This window comes from Macrobrachium rosenbergii, chromosome 37 (genome assembly GCF_040412425.1).
Source record: "Macrobrachium rosenbergii isolate ZJJX-2024 chromosome 37, ASM4041242v1, whole genome shotgun sequence".
Lineage (NCBI taxonomy): Eukaryota > Metazoa > Arthropoda > Malacostraca > Decapoda > Palaemonidae > Macrobrachium > Macrobrachium rosenbergii.
The window spans coordinates 4,973,940-4,993,677 of NC_089777.1; the positions used below are offsets into that span (position 1 = coordinate 4,973,940).

At 40.3% G+C, this 19,738-nt stretch overlaps 1 protein-coding gene and 1 pseudogene across 4 annotated transcripts in view; one reads left to right on the forward strand and one right to left on the reverse strand.

Annotated features, from left to right (window-relative positions):
* The window catches only part of LOC136825256 (chitinase-3-like protein 1), a 41,847-nt pseudogene extending 27,193 nt beyond the window's left edge, over positions 1-14,654 (forward strand).
* LOC136825259 (glutathione S-transferase theta-1-like) overlaps positions 13,900-19,738 on the reverse strand; it is a 138,584-nt gene continuing 132,745 nt past the window's right edge. For 2 of the 4 annotated variants that reach the window (XM_067081312.1, XM_067081314.1), the window contains one exon: positions 13,900-17,879. The gene's annotated coding sequence lies outside the window, so the exon portion shown is untranslated. The remainder of the gene's footprint in view (positions 17,880-19,738) is intronic. The other 2 variants (XM_067081313.1, XM_067081311.1) reach the window with 1 other exon arrangement.

Genomic DNA, 19,738 nt, shown 5'->3' on the forward strand with positions numbered 1-19,738 from the left:
CACTGGAAAGCTCAGGCATAATTGTAGTATGAGTAATTAACAGATAAAAAATTTCTTTATTTGATGGGTGTATACTGAGTGAGCATACACCTTTTGACCTTTTTGTCGAAGGTGTTCCAGTAAAATGTTTTGATGAGCGATATAAATTGGGTAAGTGTTTGAATTGTGTGTATCATCCAAGCAGCAGGAAGTTCCATTTCTAGATGGATGGTTACATTTAAGCCCAAATCCTCACTGAGCTGATTAGCTCCAGTGGGAAATGGTGATGTTTGATTACAGTATTTATAAAAGCATCACTCTGTTCCAGCAATTTTTTTTTTCCTTTTATGGTAAATGGGTCACGTGCCTGCGTTTTTATAGCAATCTAAATAGCTCGCTACTTACAGTCTGTATTGATCTGGAAAGATTTAAAAGCTCCAATGTTTTATCATCTCGGTCAACATCCAGTGCCCCATGATTTAAGGCATTTTCATATTTCTTTATATATGCAATGTGAGCTGTCCAATTAAGATGTGTTCAGGTGATGAAGCCTGCTGTGCATCAGGTTGATGGGCGACCTTCTTACTCCAACCCCCATCAAAACAGTTGTGCATCAAAGACCTGTCACTGTTTTTGGTGGTCATCATTAGTGGGACACCTGGCTAAAAACACAAAAGGAAGGACCGGAACAACAGTGTGTTGGGCTTCTGATCTAAGATCACATTTAGAATTTGGCATAACAGTATTAACATAGTACAGTATCTATATGCATACGTATTTTCAGGATTGTGACAGGGATGTTGAATGATAGTTAATGATTTCCATTCAGTTTTATCCAGTTAGGTCAAGGGTGACTTACTATTGCATCATAAAACATCGTGGTCTTTGTCTCCGGGAACAGCAAGTCTATTTAAGGCATAATCTCTATGCGTTGGTTGATTACTGTAAAGAAAATCATATCTGGGAAACTACTTACAAATCAATAATTAGACCTCATTCATAATCACCAAATGCTTGCATTACAAATTTGAACAAAGTACATCATATAACATTTTATGAATTGTCACATACACTGTGATATTTTTTACATTCACAGACATTAAGCTACAAATGCCGTTTAATATCAGCCTCGGAATAACATAACCAGAGGGGAATTAATAAGTGATAAGTAATCTGTGTTCAGGTGGACTGGAACCACTGAATGATTGGGAATGACAGCCTTTCAGTGACGCTAACCTTTAGGTGTTTACTCCAAGGTTGAGTGAATTTGATATTAAACGACATCAGTAGCTTAATGTTTGCGAATACCATTTTACTTTGAGGATACATGCTTAATGACATTGCTTTTACAGTACTGGGAATGCGAACATGGAAGTGCTACCTTGATGAGCTGTGCACCAGGAACACTCTTCGATATCACAATCCACGGATGCAACTGGGAGGACGAGGTTGACAAAGATCATTGCAGGTACTGGAGCTGTCAGATTGAGAATCTGAAGTACCCAGCCGAAAACTGTGATGAGGTAAGATCTCTCGGCTTTTTATGCCTTCAATAGTACTACCACTAAAGAAAGTAGTTCCCTTTTAAGCCTGACAAACAGCCTGGTGTGGCACTGTTCCCTTGCTCACACGAACAGCAAATAGTTTGGGAAATTTGCAACGCTTTCCTCTTTATTCTCTACAAATCAGGCAACACTGGATACACTTTTTTATCAGTAAAACCCCCAGCCTGTAGGCTGTAAAACTCAAAATGAGTTAGTGACTTGTCAACAGGTGGCCTGAAGCCCAGAGAAATTTGGGTTATTTGAGTTTGTCAGTAAGGGCATGTATAACTTGTTTAAAGGTAATGGCTGCAAAATTGCAAATTGGGTTCTGAAGATGAAATGGCACCCAGTACCCTTCAGCCTTTATGTAGGCAGAGGTTGCAAAGAATTCCTGGGAAAGATAGAAAATTTTAAATGGACACTGTGAATGTAGTGGAAATGCTGACTGAGAGAAACAGATACATTTGTCGTGTTCAGGAGGCAAAGTACACAGAAGATGAAACAGGCATACGAGTCAACTCTGTAGATTTGATAGAAGTGGGACAGATAAGTGGCAGAATGTTGAAGGTTTAGATGATCTTAAGAAAGGTGATGCATGCATTTTTGTTTAAGTTCCCACAGTAGGGAAGGTAAAGAAAAAGGATTTTGACAAAGGAAAAATCTATTTCTGGAGAGGGGCCCGTGTCACCCGGTGAAAAAGTCCATTCAGCACTTATTTCTAGGTAATTCCGTTGCTAGATACCAGAGAAAGCTAAATGAAATGCTGGAGTTACTACCCCCAGAGCGAGCTCCACTAGATGGAGTCGTGTATGGAAAAGGGTGAACTACAAAAACACGGAACCTTATCCTATAGAGATTCCCAATGTCAAAAGTCCCAACGAGAGAGGTGCAGATACAAGCCCATGCACTACTCGCGGACTGTATACAAGGCAACACTAGCCGCATTCCATGTTAGCACCCACCTCACTAGAATGAAGTTTACCAAGGGAGGGAGAGAATGAAAACAGGGTGGGTCACGGGTGACACGGGCCCCTCTCCAGAAATAGATTTTTCCTTTGTCAAAATCCTTTTTCTGGATCGGGGTCCCGTGTCACCCGGTGAAATAATAACAGAAATAAACATCATTCTTATTCTATTAAAGACTTAAATAGAGACGTTGAAAACTAGGAGAATTCTACCCTGAACATTAGTAAGGTCCTCTAAGTTCATGTAATGAAAATAATGTAAGTGGTCACCGTCTAAGATCATGAGCTTAGAATAGCACCTGAATAGGCTTGTATTAAGAAAATACTTCCTGCCTAATAGCAGACCCAATGACAGTAACCCCCCCCTTTTTTAAAGGGGAGGATCTGACAAAATTGCGAGGCCCTGTCTAAAAAAGCCTGCAAGGAGAAAACTGGACACAGAAACAGACCTTGTAAAAGGGGAGTACTTTCCAAGGTGACCACCGAAAATGAGGACCTTCAATTGTAGATAGAAAGTTAGGGTGAGGAATTCGCAACACTACCCCTGATGAGGGGAAACCAAAATGATTGGTTCCGCCAGACAGGGCAGACAGTACAGGAAAACTAACACTAGAAGCTAAGCTGATTAAAAATTTTTGGGGCTTCCCCAACAAGGAAAGGTAAGAACAAGATGATTGTTGGTTACCGAAGCTAACTCCGATACATTACTCAAAGACCAGGAAACCGAATGTGGACGGAGCACTGTTCTTAGACGAACACAGACCTTAGGGATGAAAGTTAAGAGCCTGTAAGTCTGGTTCCAACAAAACACTTTCCTCGAGGCCAATGCAGCCGCATCATTACTGTAGCTTCGAAAACTATGTGAAGAGTGCTAGTTACTTAACTGCAGAACCATACTGCAGTAGAGTAGGATCCCTTAACTGATTTCAGGAAAACAGTAATAACAGGACCAATATCAGTTTCCTCCTAAACTGTAAGATTCACAAAAACCACAAAGCCAGGACATCAAAGTTTGAGGGGGCTGACGCAGACTGAGTTTACACCAGACGGGACAGCTTGATAGTTTGTGGCTGAATTGGGTTGCAAACAGACCTACTTCCAGGTCCAGGAAAGGTCACAAGACTACCTGAATGACGCTCCGTCTAAGGACTTATTCCGATGCCAGGGGGGAGGCCCTGGATAGGGAAAAAGCAGTGACCTTTTGGACCCCTACGAGAAGGGTGGTAGACAGAGGCACTTGTGTCTGTTGGTTATGGAGAAGAATGAACCATAACCTGAATGAAGCAACTCGAGTCCAAAACCACTTGTTTACGCAGCGCACTATTGCTGTTTTGTTCAGAACCAGCCTAAAAGGAAACCTCTTGGGGGGAAGAAGTTTCCCAAGGACAGGAAGACTGTCACCGCCCTCCAAAGCGTTGATATGGAACTGCCGGAACGTGACCGACTAAGTACCATGTACTTCATTGGGCCAAAAAATATCCACCTCACCCGCCCAGAGAGGTGACGGTGTGGAATACTGAGGCCGGAGGGGAAAGCTGGAGAGGAACTGACTTCGGTAAGCACTTGATACTTGTGCAAGGCCGGAGGCCACTTATTCAAGCAGGAGGAATCAGGGAGACACGTCCCTGACTCCGCCATACCCCGGTCATAAACTCCAGCTTTGACTTCAGAAGGAGAACCGTCACTGAAGCAAACTGGAGAGAACCCAAGACCTTTTCTTGGGCACGGCGAGAGGTATGCTTGAGTTGATGAAATGATAGGACGCCCTTGCTATCTCTTTCCGCTTCCACTGGATTCACAACTACGGAAGGCTACCCTCCTGAATCAGGTGGGATTCCTTCCTGGTTACTTAGAAGCCCAAAAAAACCGATTATAATGACCGGCACCCTCAGGCAATTCCCGACGCTGGGTGCCCAAATGAGCCAGGCAACTAGATATGCAGCTAGCATAGCCTTCTAATACCGGAGCTGTTGAACTACGGTATTGCTCAAACTGGCAAAGACTCTGGAGCCGCATTGAGGAGGGCATGAACCTGAAGGGGTACGCCTGCTCCCCGAGTCTGAATCCCAAGAAGGGATAGGACCTTTCTGCAACCAAGATGTGAAAGGAAGCGTCGGAAAGGTCTATAGAGGTGGTTACGGCTCCACGGAGCAGTAGGATCCGAACCCACAAGACTGTAAGCAACCGAGACTTGCCGCATTGAATAAGGAAAATAAACGGGACACGCTCGGAAAAATTTTCCAGTGGAAGGGAACTTCCTTGGCAGACTGAAAAAGCCTGACAGGCCATTCACAAAGACCCCCAGAACTCTGGCCGGAGGCTGATTGAACCTGATTGGGGGGGGGGAACAACAGTCCAGCTCCACCCCGGGCCCTGAAAACTATACTCTGGGCCCAGGGACTGAAGTTCCAGTGGCCCCGAAAATGGTACAGCCTCCCACCCATATGAGAAATACTACAGGGAGGAGGCTTGATTGCCTCCCGTGAAGCGAATGCCTTCCCAATTTCTTGGAGAGGAGTAGGATGCTTCCCTGCTCCTATGATAACCCCGAGGGTCAGAGCCTCTGGCCAAATGTCTAGTGAAAATTCTTTCCTTAGGTTTTCGTATGAAGCAAAGAAAACTCCGGCGGCGGCACGTGGGGGAGGCAGAGACACACGGGGGTTACAAGGGGCTGATGTGTTGGCTGAACCCGCACACATCGAGGTGGAGGCTGGGAGTGAGAGCTGACGGCTGTCTAGGGGCAGAGACCTGAAGAGCCTGCACCACCGCCTGAGCAGGGGCTCTTGAACTACATGAACTTCTTGCCGGACTTGGGACAGGTCCGGCAAGATCAGACCGTTTCTGCTCGTAGGGTAGACACCCATGAGAACGGAGGCTCTGGGTAACATTAGTAGCCCCAGACGGGCCGTAACAATGCCCACCTGGGGAAAAGATTAATTCTCCAGGTGAAACTGTTCATAAGATTTTTCAGCTCAAGGCAGAACGGGCAAGCCTGACTTACACCCTGTTTCAGCTTCCGGAAATTGACTCCGGAAGCTTAGGGAGCTGTACGCTGAATAAATTAGAAGCGTAGTCCGGGGTTAGAAGATTCACTGTGAATGTATCTGTGATATCTGTCTCCCGGAAATGCCTCAGCGATACATTTTCAAAACAAGCCTGTTGATAAGAGGGGCTACATTCGGGGCACAAGGGGTAAGAAACAGGGCTCTCAAAGAGAGCACGGTAAGACCCCACAGCTGGCGTGAACTTGGAATTCTCCACCTGCCACTCCGTTAGAGTTCTCAGCGGAGACGATGTGTCCAGCCCCTAGCTAAGGCCTCACTTATGGATCCTGCCAGACAGATGCCATGCTCGTTCTGACAGTCTGGCAAAACCCGGATAAGGGGATACCAGACCGGAAGGGAAGAAATGCCCTTCCACCAACCTCCGTGTGTCCACACCCCCGACAGGAGGGTGCCTTCATGCTGGGAAGCATAAAGGGAAGGCGCCAAGATTCCCCAGACTGGAGGGGAAAAGAGGTGGAGGTGTCCGGAACGGAGCAGGACTTAACAGGTGATCCATTGACAATGAGTCTTGAGATTAATCTCTTGGGATTTAAGCTCCTGGGAAAGGGAAGGCACGGACCATGAGGTAGATAGTTAGTTTAATAGGTTGACAATGACCCTCAAATCGAGCTCCTTATAAGGAGACCCGTAAAAGAGTTTTCAACAAAGGAAGGAGGGGGTAACCGCCTTGCTTTGCTTGGGCCGTGTCCCTTTCCAGAAGACAAGGCCAAACTCGTAGATGGCACCAGATTAGAGATCTGAGACATCCTCGAGGGGGCCCCGGAGCGGGTCTTCTTGGTTTAAAAAAGGGTCGTCATTTTTGTTTTTTTTTTTTTTTTTTTTTTTTTTTTTTTTACTGATTTCACCTTAGGGACGGTAGACCAGGAACCGTCGAAAAGGGATGAGAAGCTAACGAATCCCCTAAAGGAAAAGTTTGCTTCACCTAATTCCGAGCTAAGCGGAAAAGGTTTGCCTCAATTATTCCCGCACCTACTTATCGCTCCGGGATGATGTTCACAGGTTCGAGAACGAGACAGAAGGCCGCAACGTCTTCAGAAAACTCTCCGTAAACAATTAACTTGAAGCAAAGAGTTACGAGACTTGCGGCCGGACTCCAGGACGGGGAAAAATTAGGACCCCAGACACCGGAGGAACAACTATTAATAAGTCATATAAGACGGAGTTTGGCGAAGGAAAAACCGATAGGTGTATATGAAACCTACCAATTTACCGAGAATCTCGCCCGGAAACGGAGTTTGGCGGAGGAAATCGATAGGCGTATATGAAACCTACCGATCCACCGAGAATCTCGCCCAGAGAGAGCCCAAACACCGAAAGATTAACTATTAATAAGCCACAAGAGGCGGAGAACCGATAGGTTTATATGAAACCTACCGATTTAACGAGAATCTCGCCCGGAGACGGAGTTTGGCGGAGGGAAATCGATAGGCGTATATGTGAAACCTACCGATTTATCGCCGAAAGAGCGACTATTAATAAGCCACATGAGGCGGAGCTTGACGGAGGTAAAACCGACAGGTGTATATGAAACCTACGGATTCATCAGGTAGCCTGCTCGGGAGAGCATAGCATAAACGCAATCTGCCGGGTGCCAAACGACTAATAATAAGCCAAATGAGGCGGCGTTTGGCGGAGATAAACCGACTGGTGTAAATAAAACCTACGGATTCATCAAGTAGCCTGCTCGGAGAGAGCATAGCGCATTTTACAACCTTCCGAGCCAAGAATAAGTCACATGAGGCGGAGTTTGGCGGAGACGAAACCGACAGGTATAGATAAAACCTACGGGTTCATCAAGAAGTCTGCTCAGGGAGAGCATAGCGTACTTCATAACCTTCCGTGCCAAACTATAAATCCAAAACAGACTGCGCACCGGAATGGGAGCTATAGACTCCGTGAACGCTGGTTTGTTGCAGGATAGCGGAGCATTCCTGCACTTGACAAAACCAGCCGAAAACGTATGAGAAAAGGGCATGCTGGAACGGATGCCGGAGCAGAGTACCGTAGCAGCCACTAGCCCAGTCAGACCAGGAAAACCCCCCGGAGAAAACCGGAGAGAAAACCGGGCTAACAGGACAAAACTCATAGACATAAAAACAGAGTCAACATTCCGAAGCGATCATGTTTGAACAAAATGTGGGAAGGTTATGAACTGTTCGGAAGTGGGCGCACTCCGAGCCAAGAGAGGAAAACCCCCGGAGGAGGATATCCTAAACGAAGTGATAGCAGTGGGGGGGAATAAACGCCGACCGCTAAACACTAAAACCGCCGTAGCAGTAAGCAAGGAGAGCGCCCAACAAGATAACGAAACACCGAACAGGTAGTAGCAAAAAGGAGGGGGAACGCCGAAAGTAAATAAAGCAGAAGACAGTTAGGTGGAAAACGCTAACTGGCCTCGTATGAGATCCCAACAGTGAGGTGCGAACATGTAGGAAGCACCGCGAAGGGAAATAGTCGACGTAAAAGGAAGGGGGAAGGATAGGCCAGGAGGTTGGTAACCCAAAGCAGCGACCAGGGGTGGGACAGCACTCCCCGGGCGCCCAGAGATCTCATAGATCCCCTCGCTATGTAAGCTGTGTTGCACGACAAGAGCGAGAGAAAAGGAGAGGAAGGGCAAAAACCTCTACAGCCAGGAGAGCAAAGAAAGATAAAAGGAGTGTGAACAGGAGTGGGGAGAGCACTCCCGGTCACCTCCAGGCCCAGGTGGAGTGCCAACTCAGACACACCGAGGGACAATCAATCAATGCAGAGGGAGGGGCTGTAGGCTACAACATAAAATAAGGATAAATTGCTCTCAAGCCTTGGAAAGTTAACAAACCTTGAAAACAAACCAAGGGGAGAGAGAGAGCGAAGGATAAAAGGGAGAGAAGGGGACTCTCGATACCACAAAATAATATATATATATAGTCGGTAAAAGAAGTGTGAACAGGAGTGGGGAGAGCACTCCCGGTCACCATTGGTAAGCAACCCAAAGAAGGATTGAACTAGGATAGGCTACGAGGTAAACCCTCGCTATTCCAGCTTAACTTATTAGGAACATTAGCCTAAGTGAAAAGCGAAACAGGGGGAGAGGGTGGACGTAGGCAATATATCCAAGCCAAAACCAAACAAAGGGAAGCACCAGACATAAAACACACATGTACAGAACGAGATCACCGACTTGAAACTCATACGTACAGATCGAGATCGTCCCCCCCTTAACAATTTTTCCCCGAAGGGAAAAAAGTGTTACAGCCAACCCCTAGGCTAACCTAACTGAGGTGATGTAAAGGAAGGAAGCCTAGGAGAGGGGTAAAGGCTAACCAATAACTCAAATAATTCATAATAAAACAAAATTGTCTATAAGGTACATGTAGGAGGATAGGCAGGCCCAACACAACATGGACGTGAAGGGACATGACCGACCTCCAGTTAAATGAAAGTACCCCAAAATTAACAAAATTCAAAAGCATCCAAGCACAAGGTCAAAAATTAAATGTACCAATGAAAATCATGTTCCCATACGCTTTGAGAAGTGAGTCTAAAACAAGGCAAAATAAAGCCAAAATAAGAAGCGAATAGGCCCGAGGGGGAACCACGTAGCCTAACCAGCAAGACAGCACTTGACCAAAAAAGGGAACACAAAATTCACAAAATAAACAAAATTATAAAAACAAAGTAAAAACAAAGTAAAAACAAAGTAAAAACCGTAACAGTACCAATGAGAATAAGATCCCCAAAGGCTAAGAGAAGTGATGGACAAAAATAAAGCATAATGAGGCCATGATAATAAGCGAATGGGCTCGAGGGGGAAGCTCGTAGCCTAAACGCTCAACAACACTTCTCGTAATGAAGCCACGATAAAAGCGAATGGGCCCGGGGTAGCTCGTAGCCTAAACGCTAAACATCACTCTCGTAATGAAGCCATGATAAAAGGCGAATGGGCCAGAGTGGGTAGCTCGTAGCCTAAACGCTAAACATCACTCTCGTAATAAATATCACTCTCGTAATGAAGCCATGATAAAAAGCGAATGGGCCCGAGGGGGTAGCTCGTAGCCTAAACGCTAAACAGCACTTCTCGTAGTAAAGGGGTACAGAACAAACATAAAATTAATCAAACCCACTAAAGTTAGGGATCATTAATGGTAAAATATCCCAAATAAAAAGGGATACAAATAAAAAACACAAAACAAACATACCGACCCAAGACCAAGAGAGGTCAAGAGACGTGAGAGGAGATCGAGACGGGCGTTATAAGTCCCTTTAATTATTAAACTAAAGGAAAATAAGGAGCCTCAATCGCCTAAAAAACAATAAAACACTGGTACTCAAGTAAATGAAGAAGAACCTTGCGAGGATGCCATAAAAAATCCAAAATAGAGCACAAAATAAGGATCACAACGAAATTACGTGTGAACGAAAAAACGTGCTAAAATGGAATGGGGCTAGTGTTGCCTTGTATACAGTCCATGAATAGTGCATGGGCTTGTATCGCACTCTCTCGTTGGGACTTTTGACATTGGGAATCTCTATAGGATAAGGTTCCGTGTTTTTGTAGTTCACTCTTTTCCATACACGACTCCATCTATTGGAGCTCGCTCTGGCGGTAGTAACTCCAGCATTTCATTTAGCTTTCTCTGGTATCTAGCAACGGAATTACCTAGAAATAAGTGCTGAATGGACTTTTTCACCGGGTGACACGGGACCCCGATCCAGAAATAGGCAATACAGTCGACCCCTGGTATTTGCGGGGGATGCATACCACAACCCCCCTCCCCCCGCGAATAGCTAAAATCTGCACATACTTGACACCCCTCAAAAATTGCTTATAACTGTTTATTTTGATAGCTCCAATACTAGAAAACCCCTCCAAAAATGCTTATACCTGAGGATTTTAATAGTTTTATCACAAAAAGTGCATTAGTCACAAAAATATGAATACAGTGACTAGTGAATATTTCTGTATGAAAAATTCCACTAATAGGTGAATTTTCCATGATTAGTGTGTATATACATTCCATAGAAAATTCTGCAAATAGGTGAAGCCGCGAATCCAGAACTGTGAATAGATGGGGGTCCACTATAATTTTGGGGGAGGTTAACATATGCAGTGAAAGAAGAGCCACAGTCAGAGGGGGAGAATATAGTAGGGAAGACTTAAATAGCCACAGAAAGATGGACAGAACTCATTTGGAGGAAGCAATGGGATGATAAAGCAAGGTCTCTTCTTTCTGTATTTCCTTATCTCTTCTTACTTCTTCCTAACGAACACCATATTCTTTGGAAGCTTGAATTTCAAGTCAATGGCCCCTGAGGGCTTGTTCCATATGAATAGGTTTCATCTGAAGAAGAAGAAGAATTAATAATAATTAATAATAATAATAATAATAATAATAATAATAATAATAATAATAATAATAATAATAATAATAATAATAATAATAAGAGAAAGAAATCAGGACAGAGAAGAAGTGCTGGAGTTCTGCCAGAGCTTATGATTGAAGTTGCTAAATACTGTACATTGCTTAATCCAGAAACCTGAGAGAAGTTGGTATTGTTCAGTAATGCAGGAACAGAAACAGACTGGTTTCATGATGATGAAAAGCAGATGGCTTGAAAGAAGAAGATTGCATTTATGCCAGGTGAGTTGTTTTTAGCAGTACAGTACATTGATTTCTGCAAGTTTCTTTGATCATGAGAAATAAAAAGATGAAAAAGCTAGAAAGAAGAATAAAATCATGGAAACTGAAGGCAGAAGTCATGGTGGAATATGAAGGTTAAGTGTTTGTAAATATGTATAGCATCAGAATGTGGTTGATAGAAACTGCTGAAAGAAGGCATACAAAATGTGTTGAAGAAACATGCAGTGTGATATCAAGGAAAGGTTGTAGTGAAAGTGACTTGGTGGTGGAAAGGACCCTCAGAAAAATGGAAAAGCCAACCAGGACCAGCACAACTTACAAGCAATTCAGTAAAGGCACCTGGAGAGCCAGTCATCCAGTAACTGCCCATAACACATTACGTATATGGAAACCTAAAGAAGAAACAGTACTAAGAAGAGTAAAAATAGTCTTGAAGCAATGGCAATACAATGGTAAAGATGAGCTACACTGCAGAAACTGTAGAATAAAAAGACGTTTTGAGCCACCTCCGAATATACTGGAAAAGGTGATGGAGGAAAAATGGTAAAACTGATAACTGACAATAGGGTTTCATGCCAGAAAGAGCAACAACAGAAGCAGCCTTTACAATACACCCACTACAGGAAAACTGCCATGCAAGGTGAAATAGATTTATACCTCATATTTATGGATCTCACTCATTAAGCAGTTGTATCCAAAAGTATGTGAGATAAATGTTGATGTCTTATCAAGGATCTGTGGCGAGTTTTTTGCTGTTTAACATAGTTATGAAGGAAACTACAAAGGAAAGAGGCCCCTGGGAGCTGCTTTTATTTGCAGATAACCAGGGATGACAGCAAAAATATGAGGAAGGGATATTAGAGATACGTTGAAAGCAAGAGCACCATAAGCAAAACAAGGTTTATGGTGACTGGAAAGGAAGCAAAGGAAGAAGCACCATCAATAAAGTGGCCATGTGGCTTTTGTGGGAAATTTCTAGAGGTGAACTCATTGGTGGGTACCCAGTGCAACAGATGGTGTCACAAGAGATACTCAGGTAAGAAATTTTTGTGCCTTAAATGCATTACAAGATGAAATGGAGAAGAAATGGGGAATGACAACCCTATTTTGAAGACTGGCAGGTCTTGAAAGAGATAGACCATTTCTTTTACTTTTAGGATGCCCACTGGACTGTGGAGTAGCTGTTGAGAGAGAATGAGAAAGTGGGAAAGAATAAGAGTACCTGAAGTATGGATGACATGGAGAGAGATAGCTAGGCTACTTGAGAATAAAAATGTCCCGTTAGAGGCAGTTAAGAAACATGGCACTAACATGGAAAATAAAATAAATTCTGAAGAGGTGTGATTACATAATGATGATATTCATGGTCAGAGTACAGTGGGAAGATTGTATTTATAAATGAGGAAGAGATGAGGTGGTCCAGATGCTGGTGACTGGCTTTGCAGAGAGATTTATGTCCAGAGACTGGAAAATATACTAAGACTCAAAGACTGACTTGGGCTTGTGATGAGGAAAAAAAAAAGTTCATCTGAAAATTAGCAGATTTAGAAATAGCAAGATGAAATTTGTGGGAAGACCTTGAAATCAGTTCTGGTAGAAAGAATATACAACTAAAGAGAGTGAAGATAATTAATTTGGAATCAAAATCCTCAGATGGAAAAGCTGACATACAAACAATTATGATATGATGTTAATGTCATTGGTAATAAGTTTGTAGCAGTATTTGATCATAATATAAAATGGGTTGTCAAGAATAAAGCCATTCCTATTCATTTTATCTCAATATTTACTTACGTTTCCTCAGCAATCAATGTTCCTCTTGCTGCTTTTACTGGGAGTTATGACAAGGCATACCCGGCCCCCTACTCGCCATACCAACAAAAAAAGTCAAAATTTTGACTGTATTTTTTCAGATATTTAGTTACACCGTCAAACATTGTTTCCTTTGAAATATTTTTCAGCTTTTTCATTTTACCCTGTACTTTTAGTGTATTTCAAGCAAGTGAATAGGCCATTCAAAGCTTTACATTAACTGGTAAATCATATGACAGCCTTATTTAGCATCAAAGGCCTAAAATACAAGCAAGAATCAAGAGCAAAGAATTTATGCAGTAAATATCATGAATTAATACAATGTTCTTGGAACTTTAAGAAAGTTGTTAGTTGAAATGAAAATATATAAAGGTTTTATAAACCATACAAAGGAACATATAGTAACCAGAATGTATGCGGCTCCGTATGGCAATAGTGTTTGTAAACTGTAAATTGTGGGTGTGCTACTTCTAAGGATTAATGTTCATAAAATGTACAATAATAGTGCTTAAAAAACAATAGCTGCTACATGAACTACCTACTTTTAGTAACCTTGGTCTCATTTGCTTTCTCCAGTACTACGAATGTGAACATGGGGCCCCAATAATACAGCAGTGTCCAACCCCGCTCTACTGGAATCAGCAGATTGGTAACTGTGACAAACGAGAGAATGTGGACACTTCCTTATGCCAGGAACAAGATTATTAGCATTGCTCCAATAAAGACACCACCAGCTTCTTACAAGAACCAGACAATTAATTCTGTGATAGTCCACAAATAATTGAGGGACTATCTGAATTTTCTTTTCCCATTCAGGTTAAATCTGTAATTTTCTTGGCATGCATCTGGTAAACTTACAAAAGTTCAGAGATTAAATAAAAATGTAAAGCAGGGGTAACAAAAAATTACAAAATTCTTTGGTCTGCAATAATATAATTAAGAAAAGCTACAGTAGACACCACCCTGCTTACGAACATTCAACTTACAAACATTCAGAGATACAAACAAACGGGATCGCATATTAAAATTGTGTTCAGAGCACTCCCCTTTGCCACCCATAAGTTCATATTTTTTTTTGCACACCTATTCTGTACATACAGTACTGTATGTACAGTGTATTGTGTTTTATGATGAAAAAATGTACAGTACTGTATTGATTGAAGAGTATAGTAAGCAACTTAAAGCAATTCAACATACAAAGTATGTAAGTAGGGAGGTGTCTGTACTTGCATTCACAACCCCACTTTTGTTGTGAAGTGCAAGAAACCTTGGCTGCTATTCAATAATTGCTTCCAAACTTTTAAAAGTAACATGTGAATGGGACAACTACTGCATCCTGATTGAAAACCCTCCAACTTTAACTGGAATTGAATAACAACCTTAAATATCATCTATGTTCAGAAATAACCTCAAACTGAAAAAGTCCTGCTAATCATACATTTGAAAGCACTAAAACTATTTTATTTGGGGCAAGTCCTCTCAGTATGAGAAATAAAATTATGTACAAGTTATCTCATGTATCAAACTTTATTCTTTATCACTTACTACCTATTTGATATGTAAATAACTGAACTCTTTACACAAAACTCATATGTGAAGGTGTAATAAACACAATTATTACTCAAATGGATTTAATCCTAGGAAGAAAATATATCCCATTTTCAGTAAGATGCAAGTTTGATTGATCCTTCTATATTTTAAAATCAAAATAAGCATTATTATTATTATTATTATTATTATTATTATTATTATTATTATCATAGGACACCTTGATGGGTTTGTCTTTAACAATAAAACTTAAATTTTTAACGTACAGTATATGTAATCATTATCAAAGACCAAAGCAGGTCACTGGGTTCTCCTCTGCATTATTCGGTAGTAATTTCAAATTATTCAATGACAACAAGGCCTCCAGGACATGAAATATATATTCCTAGAGTGAGATGAGTTTCTACCCACATTATCCATCAGAGTCAAATTGCAATTAGACTGTGACAATACTCTTCAATGTAAGTTTATGCACTGTGAAAATGTTAACCCTGAAACGCCAAGCCTCTATTTACAAAAGTGTCTGTCGTATGCCGGCGGCGTTCGGGAGTTAGCGCCAAAGCGGAAAAAAAGTTTTTTCAAAAAATCACAGTATGCTTAGTTTTTAAGATTAAGAGTTCATTTTTGGCTCCTTTTTTGTCATTGCCTGAAGTTTAGTATACAACCATCAGAAATGAAAAAAAAAATATCATCATATATAAATATTGAAATATATGACAACACGAAAAAAAAATTTCATAATTGTATACTAATCGTGCTGTGAGCAAAACGGTTAAAGCTAGCAAGTTTTTTTTTTTGTATTGTACACTATATTGCGATGATTTTGGTATATAACAAATTGTAAAACAATCAAAGCAACACAGAGAAAATATTATCACAAAATGATGCATGAATTCGTAACATGCGGATGTAAAAAAAAGTTTTTTTCAAAAATTCACCATAAATCGAAATATTGTGCTAGAGACTTCCCATTTGTGCCAAATGAAGGTAATTGATTGAATATTACTAGACTGTAAGTGTTTTAGCTTACAATTGCATTTTTCGACCATTTTGGTCGAGTTAAAGTTGACCGAAGGCAGAATTTTTTCTATATGATTTATATGAAAATATTTCAAAACTGAGAAAAGCTACAACCATGAGTTATTTTTTGTTGTATTCCACATGAAATTGCACACATTTTCATATATAAAACTTTATGTAACGACTAATATAAAACGGTGCAAACATTACGACAAAGTGACGAAAGAATTTCTGAGATGTTTGGCCGAGTTACCTCGCGGACATAAGGAAAAAGTTTTTTTTAAAAATTCACCATAAATCGAAATATTGTGCTAGAGACTTCCAATTTGTTACAAAATGAAGGTACATGATTGAATATTACTAGAATGTAAGAGTTTTAGCTTACAATTGCGTTTTTCTACCATTTCGGTCGAGGTAAAGTTGACTGAAGGTTGAAATTTTGGCACATCATGATTTATATGTAAATATTTCAAAACTGATAAAAGCTACAACCATGAGTTATTTTTAGTTGCATTCTACATGAAATTGCACACATTTTCATATATAAAACTTTACGTAACGACTAATATAAAACAGTGCAAACATTACGACAAAGTAACGAAAGAATTTCTGAGATGTTCGGCTGAGTTACCGCGTGCGGACATAAGGAAGAAGTTTTTTTTTTTTCAAAAATTCACCATAAATCGAAATATTGTGCTAGAGACTACTAATTTGTTGCAAAATGAAGGTACATGGTTGAATATTACTAGAATGTAAGAGTTTTAGTTACAATTGCGTTTTTCGACCATTTCGCTCGAGTTAAAGTTGACCGAAGGTTGAAATTTTGGCACTTATCGTGATTTATATAAAAATATTTCCAAACTGATAAAAGCTACAACCATGGGTTGTTTTTTGTTGTATTGTACATGAAGTTGCGCACATTTTCATATATAAAACTTTATGTAACGGCTAATATAGAACGGTGCAAAAATTATGACAAAATGACGAAAGAATTTCTGAAATTTTCGGCCGTGTTACCACGCGGATGTAAGGAAAATTTTTTTTTCAAAAATTCACCATAAATCTAAATATTTTGCTAGAGACTTCCAATTTGTTGCAAAATGAAGGTAAATGATTCTAGTCTAGAATGTAAGAGTTTTAGCTTACAATTGCATTTTTCGACCATTTTGGTCGCGTCAAAGTTGACCAAAGGTTGAAATTTTTTGTAGTCGACATACGGTACGTCCACTCGTCACCCGACAGACAATTTTAGTCAACTTACGATACGTCCAGTCGGCGTTTAAGGGTTAAAAAGCAAATATCACAATATAATACAGTACAGTACATAATAAGTTCATGAAGCACCACTTTGAAAAATCTGAATTCAAACCTTGATGATTCATTTTAAAATTAGAAACTCTTAGCTAAATTGCAAAATGATTCGAAGAATGGCAAATATGACAAGATTCTACAAAAACCAAGTTAAGGTACATGTATTTCCCTTCCTCGACCTTCCCAATATATATATATCAAACCTAATACTACAGGTAAAAAAGTGAATATTGTACTCATAATTCTTCACATACTACTGTGTAAATACAGACACCACCCTACTTACGAACATTCGACTTACTATACCAACATTCTGAGATAAATACAAATGGGAACCCAGATTAAAATTGTGTTCAAAGCACTCCCCTTTGCCACCTGTAAGTTCAGATTTTGTTTTGTATGCCTATTCTGTACATGCAGTACTGTATGTACAGTAGTACTGTACTTAGAAGAGTACAGTAACCAATTTACAAGCAATCCAATATACAAACAGCCGTCTGAAACATAACTCGTTTGTAAGTAGGCGTCTGTACATTCATAAAATAGTTAATTTCTGAACTATAATTCTATTAAAAAAATACACTTTTCAGAAATACATCAGAAAAGTACAGTCTTGAGAACTAGAAACTGTTTTCATATTTACAAACTTAAACATGCAAGATATAAAAAGCCAGTTTCTCAAACATATATGAATCCTCTTAAAAAGTATTGCAGTGTTTCTGAATAGTGTATTGCCAAAAAAGTACTGCATTGTATTTGATTAGTGCATTGCAAATATTAGAAATATATACATACAGTATTGTATATTTACATAATCAAGAAAAGTCTATATTTTCTAAAATCTTCAAAATCCCTTTCCTGTCTTAAATCTACTTTTTCAAACCAGCGTACACCACTAAAAAATATTGTTATAATATTAACCTCTTATTTTCAAAAGTTATACTGACAGCTAATATTTCTTGAGTCATCACCAAAGACAGAATTCCTGTGTAGAAAAATATCCCCGGGCTCATTCTGAAAAGAAATGGATATATTCATTAACCCTTAAGGGACGGCATAATTTATAAATGTGCAGCACCCCAGATCGGGGAAACTTTGACGTCAGCAAAAAAAAAAAAATCACATCAATGGAAAGAGAATGACACGTACATTCACACTGTATAAATGACTTTACAACCCCTTGTTAGAACTCACTTACATGGCAATAGTAAATTTTACCAACTTATATGTTTTTTCTAATAAATAAGTTTTTTGGATTTTGTAAAATTATTATTACTGCTCACACAATATGAAAACATAAGAAATACAAGCAGTAACAAATTTTTTGCATATTTGTTTTAAAATATTCACGTATATTTACGAGAAGGAAGATTCAGTAACTTTTTTTTACTTTTACATTCTTTTTCTAATATTTCTTTGCAATTTTCTTTGTAAAATTACATTTACAACTGACATACTATCATAAAAGACAAAAACAAAAAACAACAGCAACCCCTTTGTATATTTACAAGCAAATTTACAAAAAGACTCGTGAGAGAGAGAGATGCAATACCTTTCCCCTTGAAGTCACAAGCATTACTGATACTGGCCTAACTTTCATGTCTGTATAAAAGTTGCCATTAGTGAATTTATAGCATATAGAAGTGTTGGCACCTTTGTTTCGAATCATTATTACCATAACAGTGGTGCGTAATTCTGCTTCACACTCAAGCTTAATCCGTCCACCTCCCCAAACCTGTTTTACTTTACACTGAAGCTCAATCCATCCACTAAGGGTTAACTGTAGACTATAAAACTTGAAATTCCTAAAATTTTCAGGATAAATTTTACAGAGTAACGTATCTTTCTCTTGTGCTGCTTTTTTGGGCATTTTTTTCGTATCCAGCATGTCATCCGTTCAGGAATTCTCTTCTTCCAAGTTAAGTACCATCTTCTTTTGGGGTTTTTTGTTATTGAGGCTTCTTATTTGACCTTTAATTCAATAATTACGGGGTTATATAACTCAGGCGGTCATCCGCGTTCGCCTCGCCTCGGCCATGTTGGCCTCTGTATTCATATGGCCTTAGCAGTGAGTTTCTGCTTGTGTTTTACACGGTTATATATTTTAGCTATGTTATTATTTATTTCTGCCCCTTCAGGAAGTTCTTTTTGGATGAATTGTCCTTTTGTCGGCGGGGGATGTTGTGCCCGTCTCTTAACGGAACTAGGCTATTGTGGAGGTTTCCCCCTCTCGCCTTTATGATAGTAAATATTCCTTTTCCATGGGCACCTTCCTCTTGCGGCGAAGGGATACATTCTCCAAGATGGTACTGTTTTGCTATTGATTTTCCTGATACGTATGGTGATGGATGACATGTATATTTTTGGATCAAAAATGTTTTTGATTCAGCATTAGGGTCGGCCATTTTACGTATCACCCGCGTTCAACATGTCGCGAGTTGTTAGGCCCTCTCTTTAGCGCGAGTCTTTATAATTTTGATGTATTTCTGTGCATTTATTTTATATACATTTATATTTCATTTCATTTGGTTAACTTTTCGTAGTACTTCAAGTCAAGTAGTTTATTTGTTGGGTATTCTGGCCTAGCCCTCTCGTCCGCAATCGGAGGGTTAGGCTTCTTAGGTTAGGTGCCTTTCATGATCCTCCTGCTTCCTAGCTCCCCCGACCATGTCGTTTTGAGGCTTGGAGGGAGGTGTTGGTTGGTTGAGGGAGTTCCTCGTTCTCTTGGCCCACCTGACCTTACCGTCATGTTTTGGAGGGTGTCATTAGGCTTTGGAGACCTCCCCCTCCCCTGTTTTGGCCTACCTGACCAGACCAGTTGGTTTTCGAGAGGTAGGTTAGAATAGTGAGGGTCTCCTCATTACTTAGCCTAC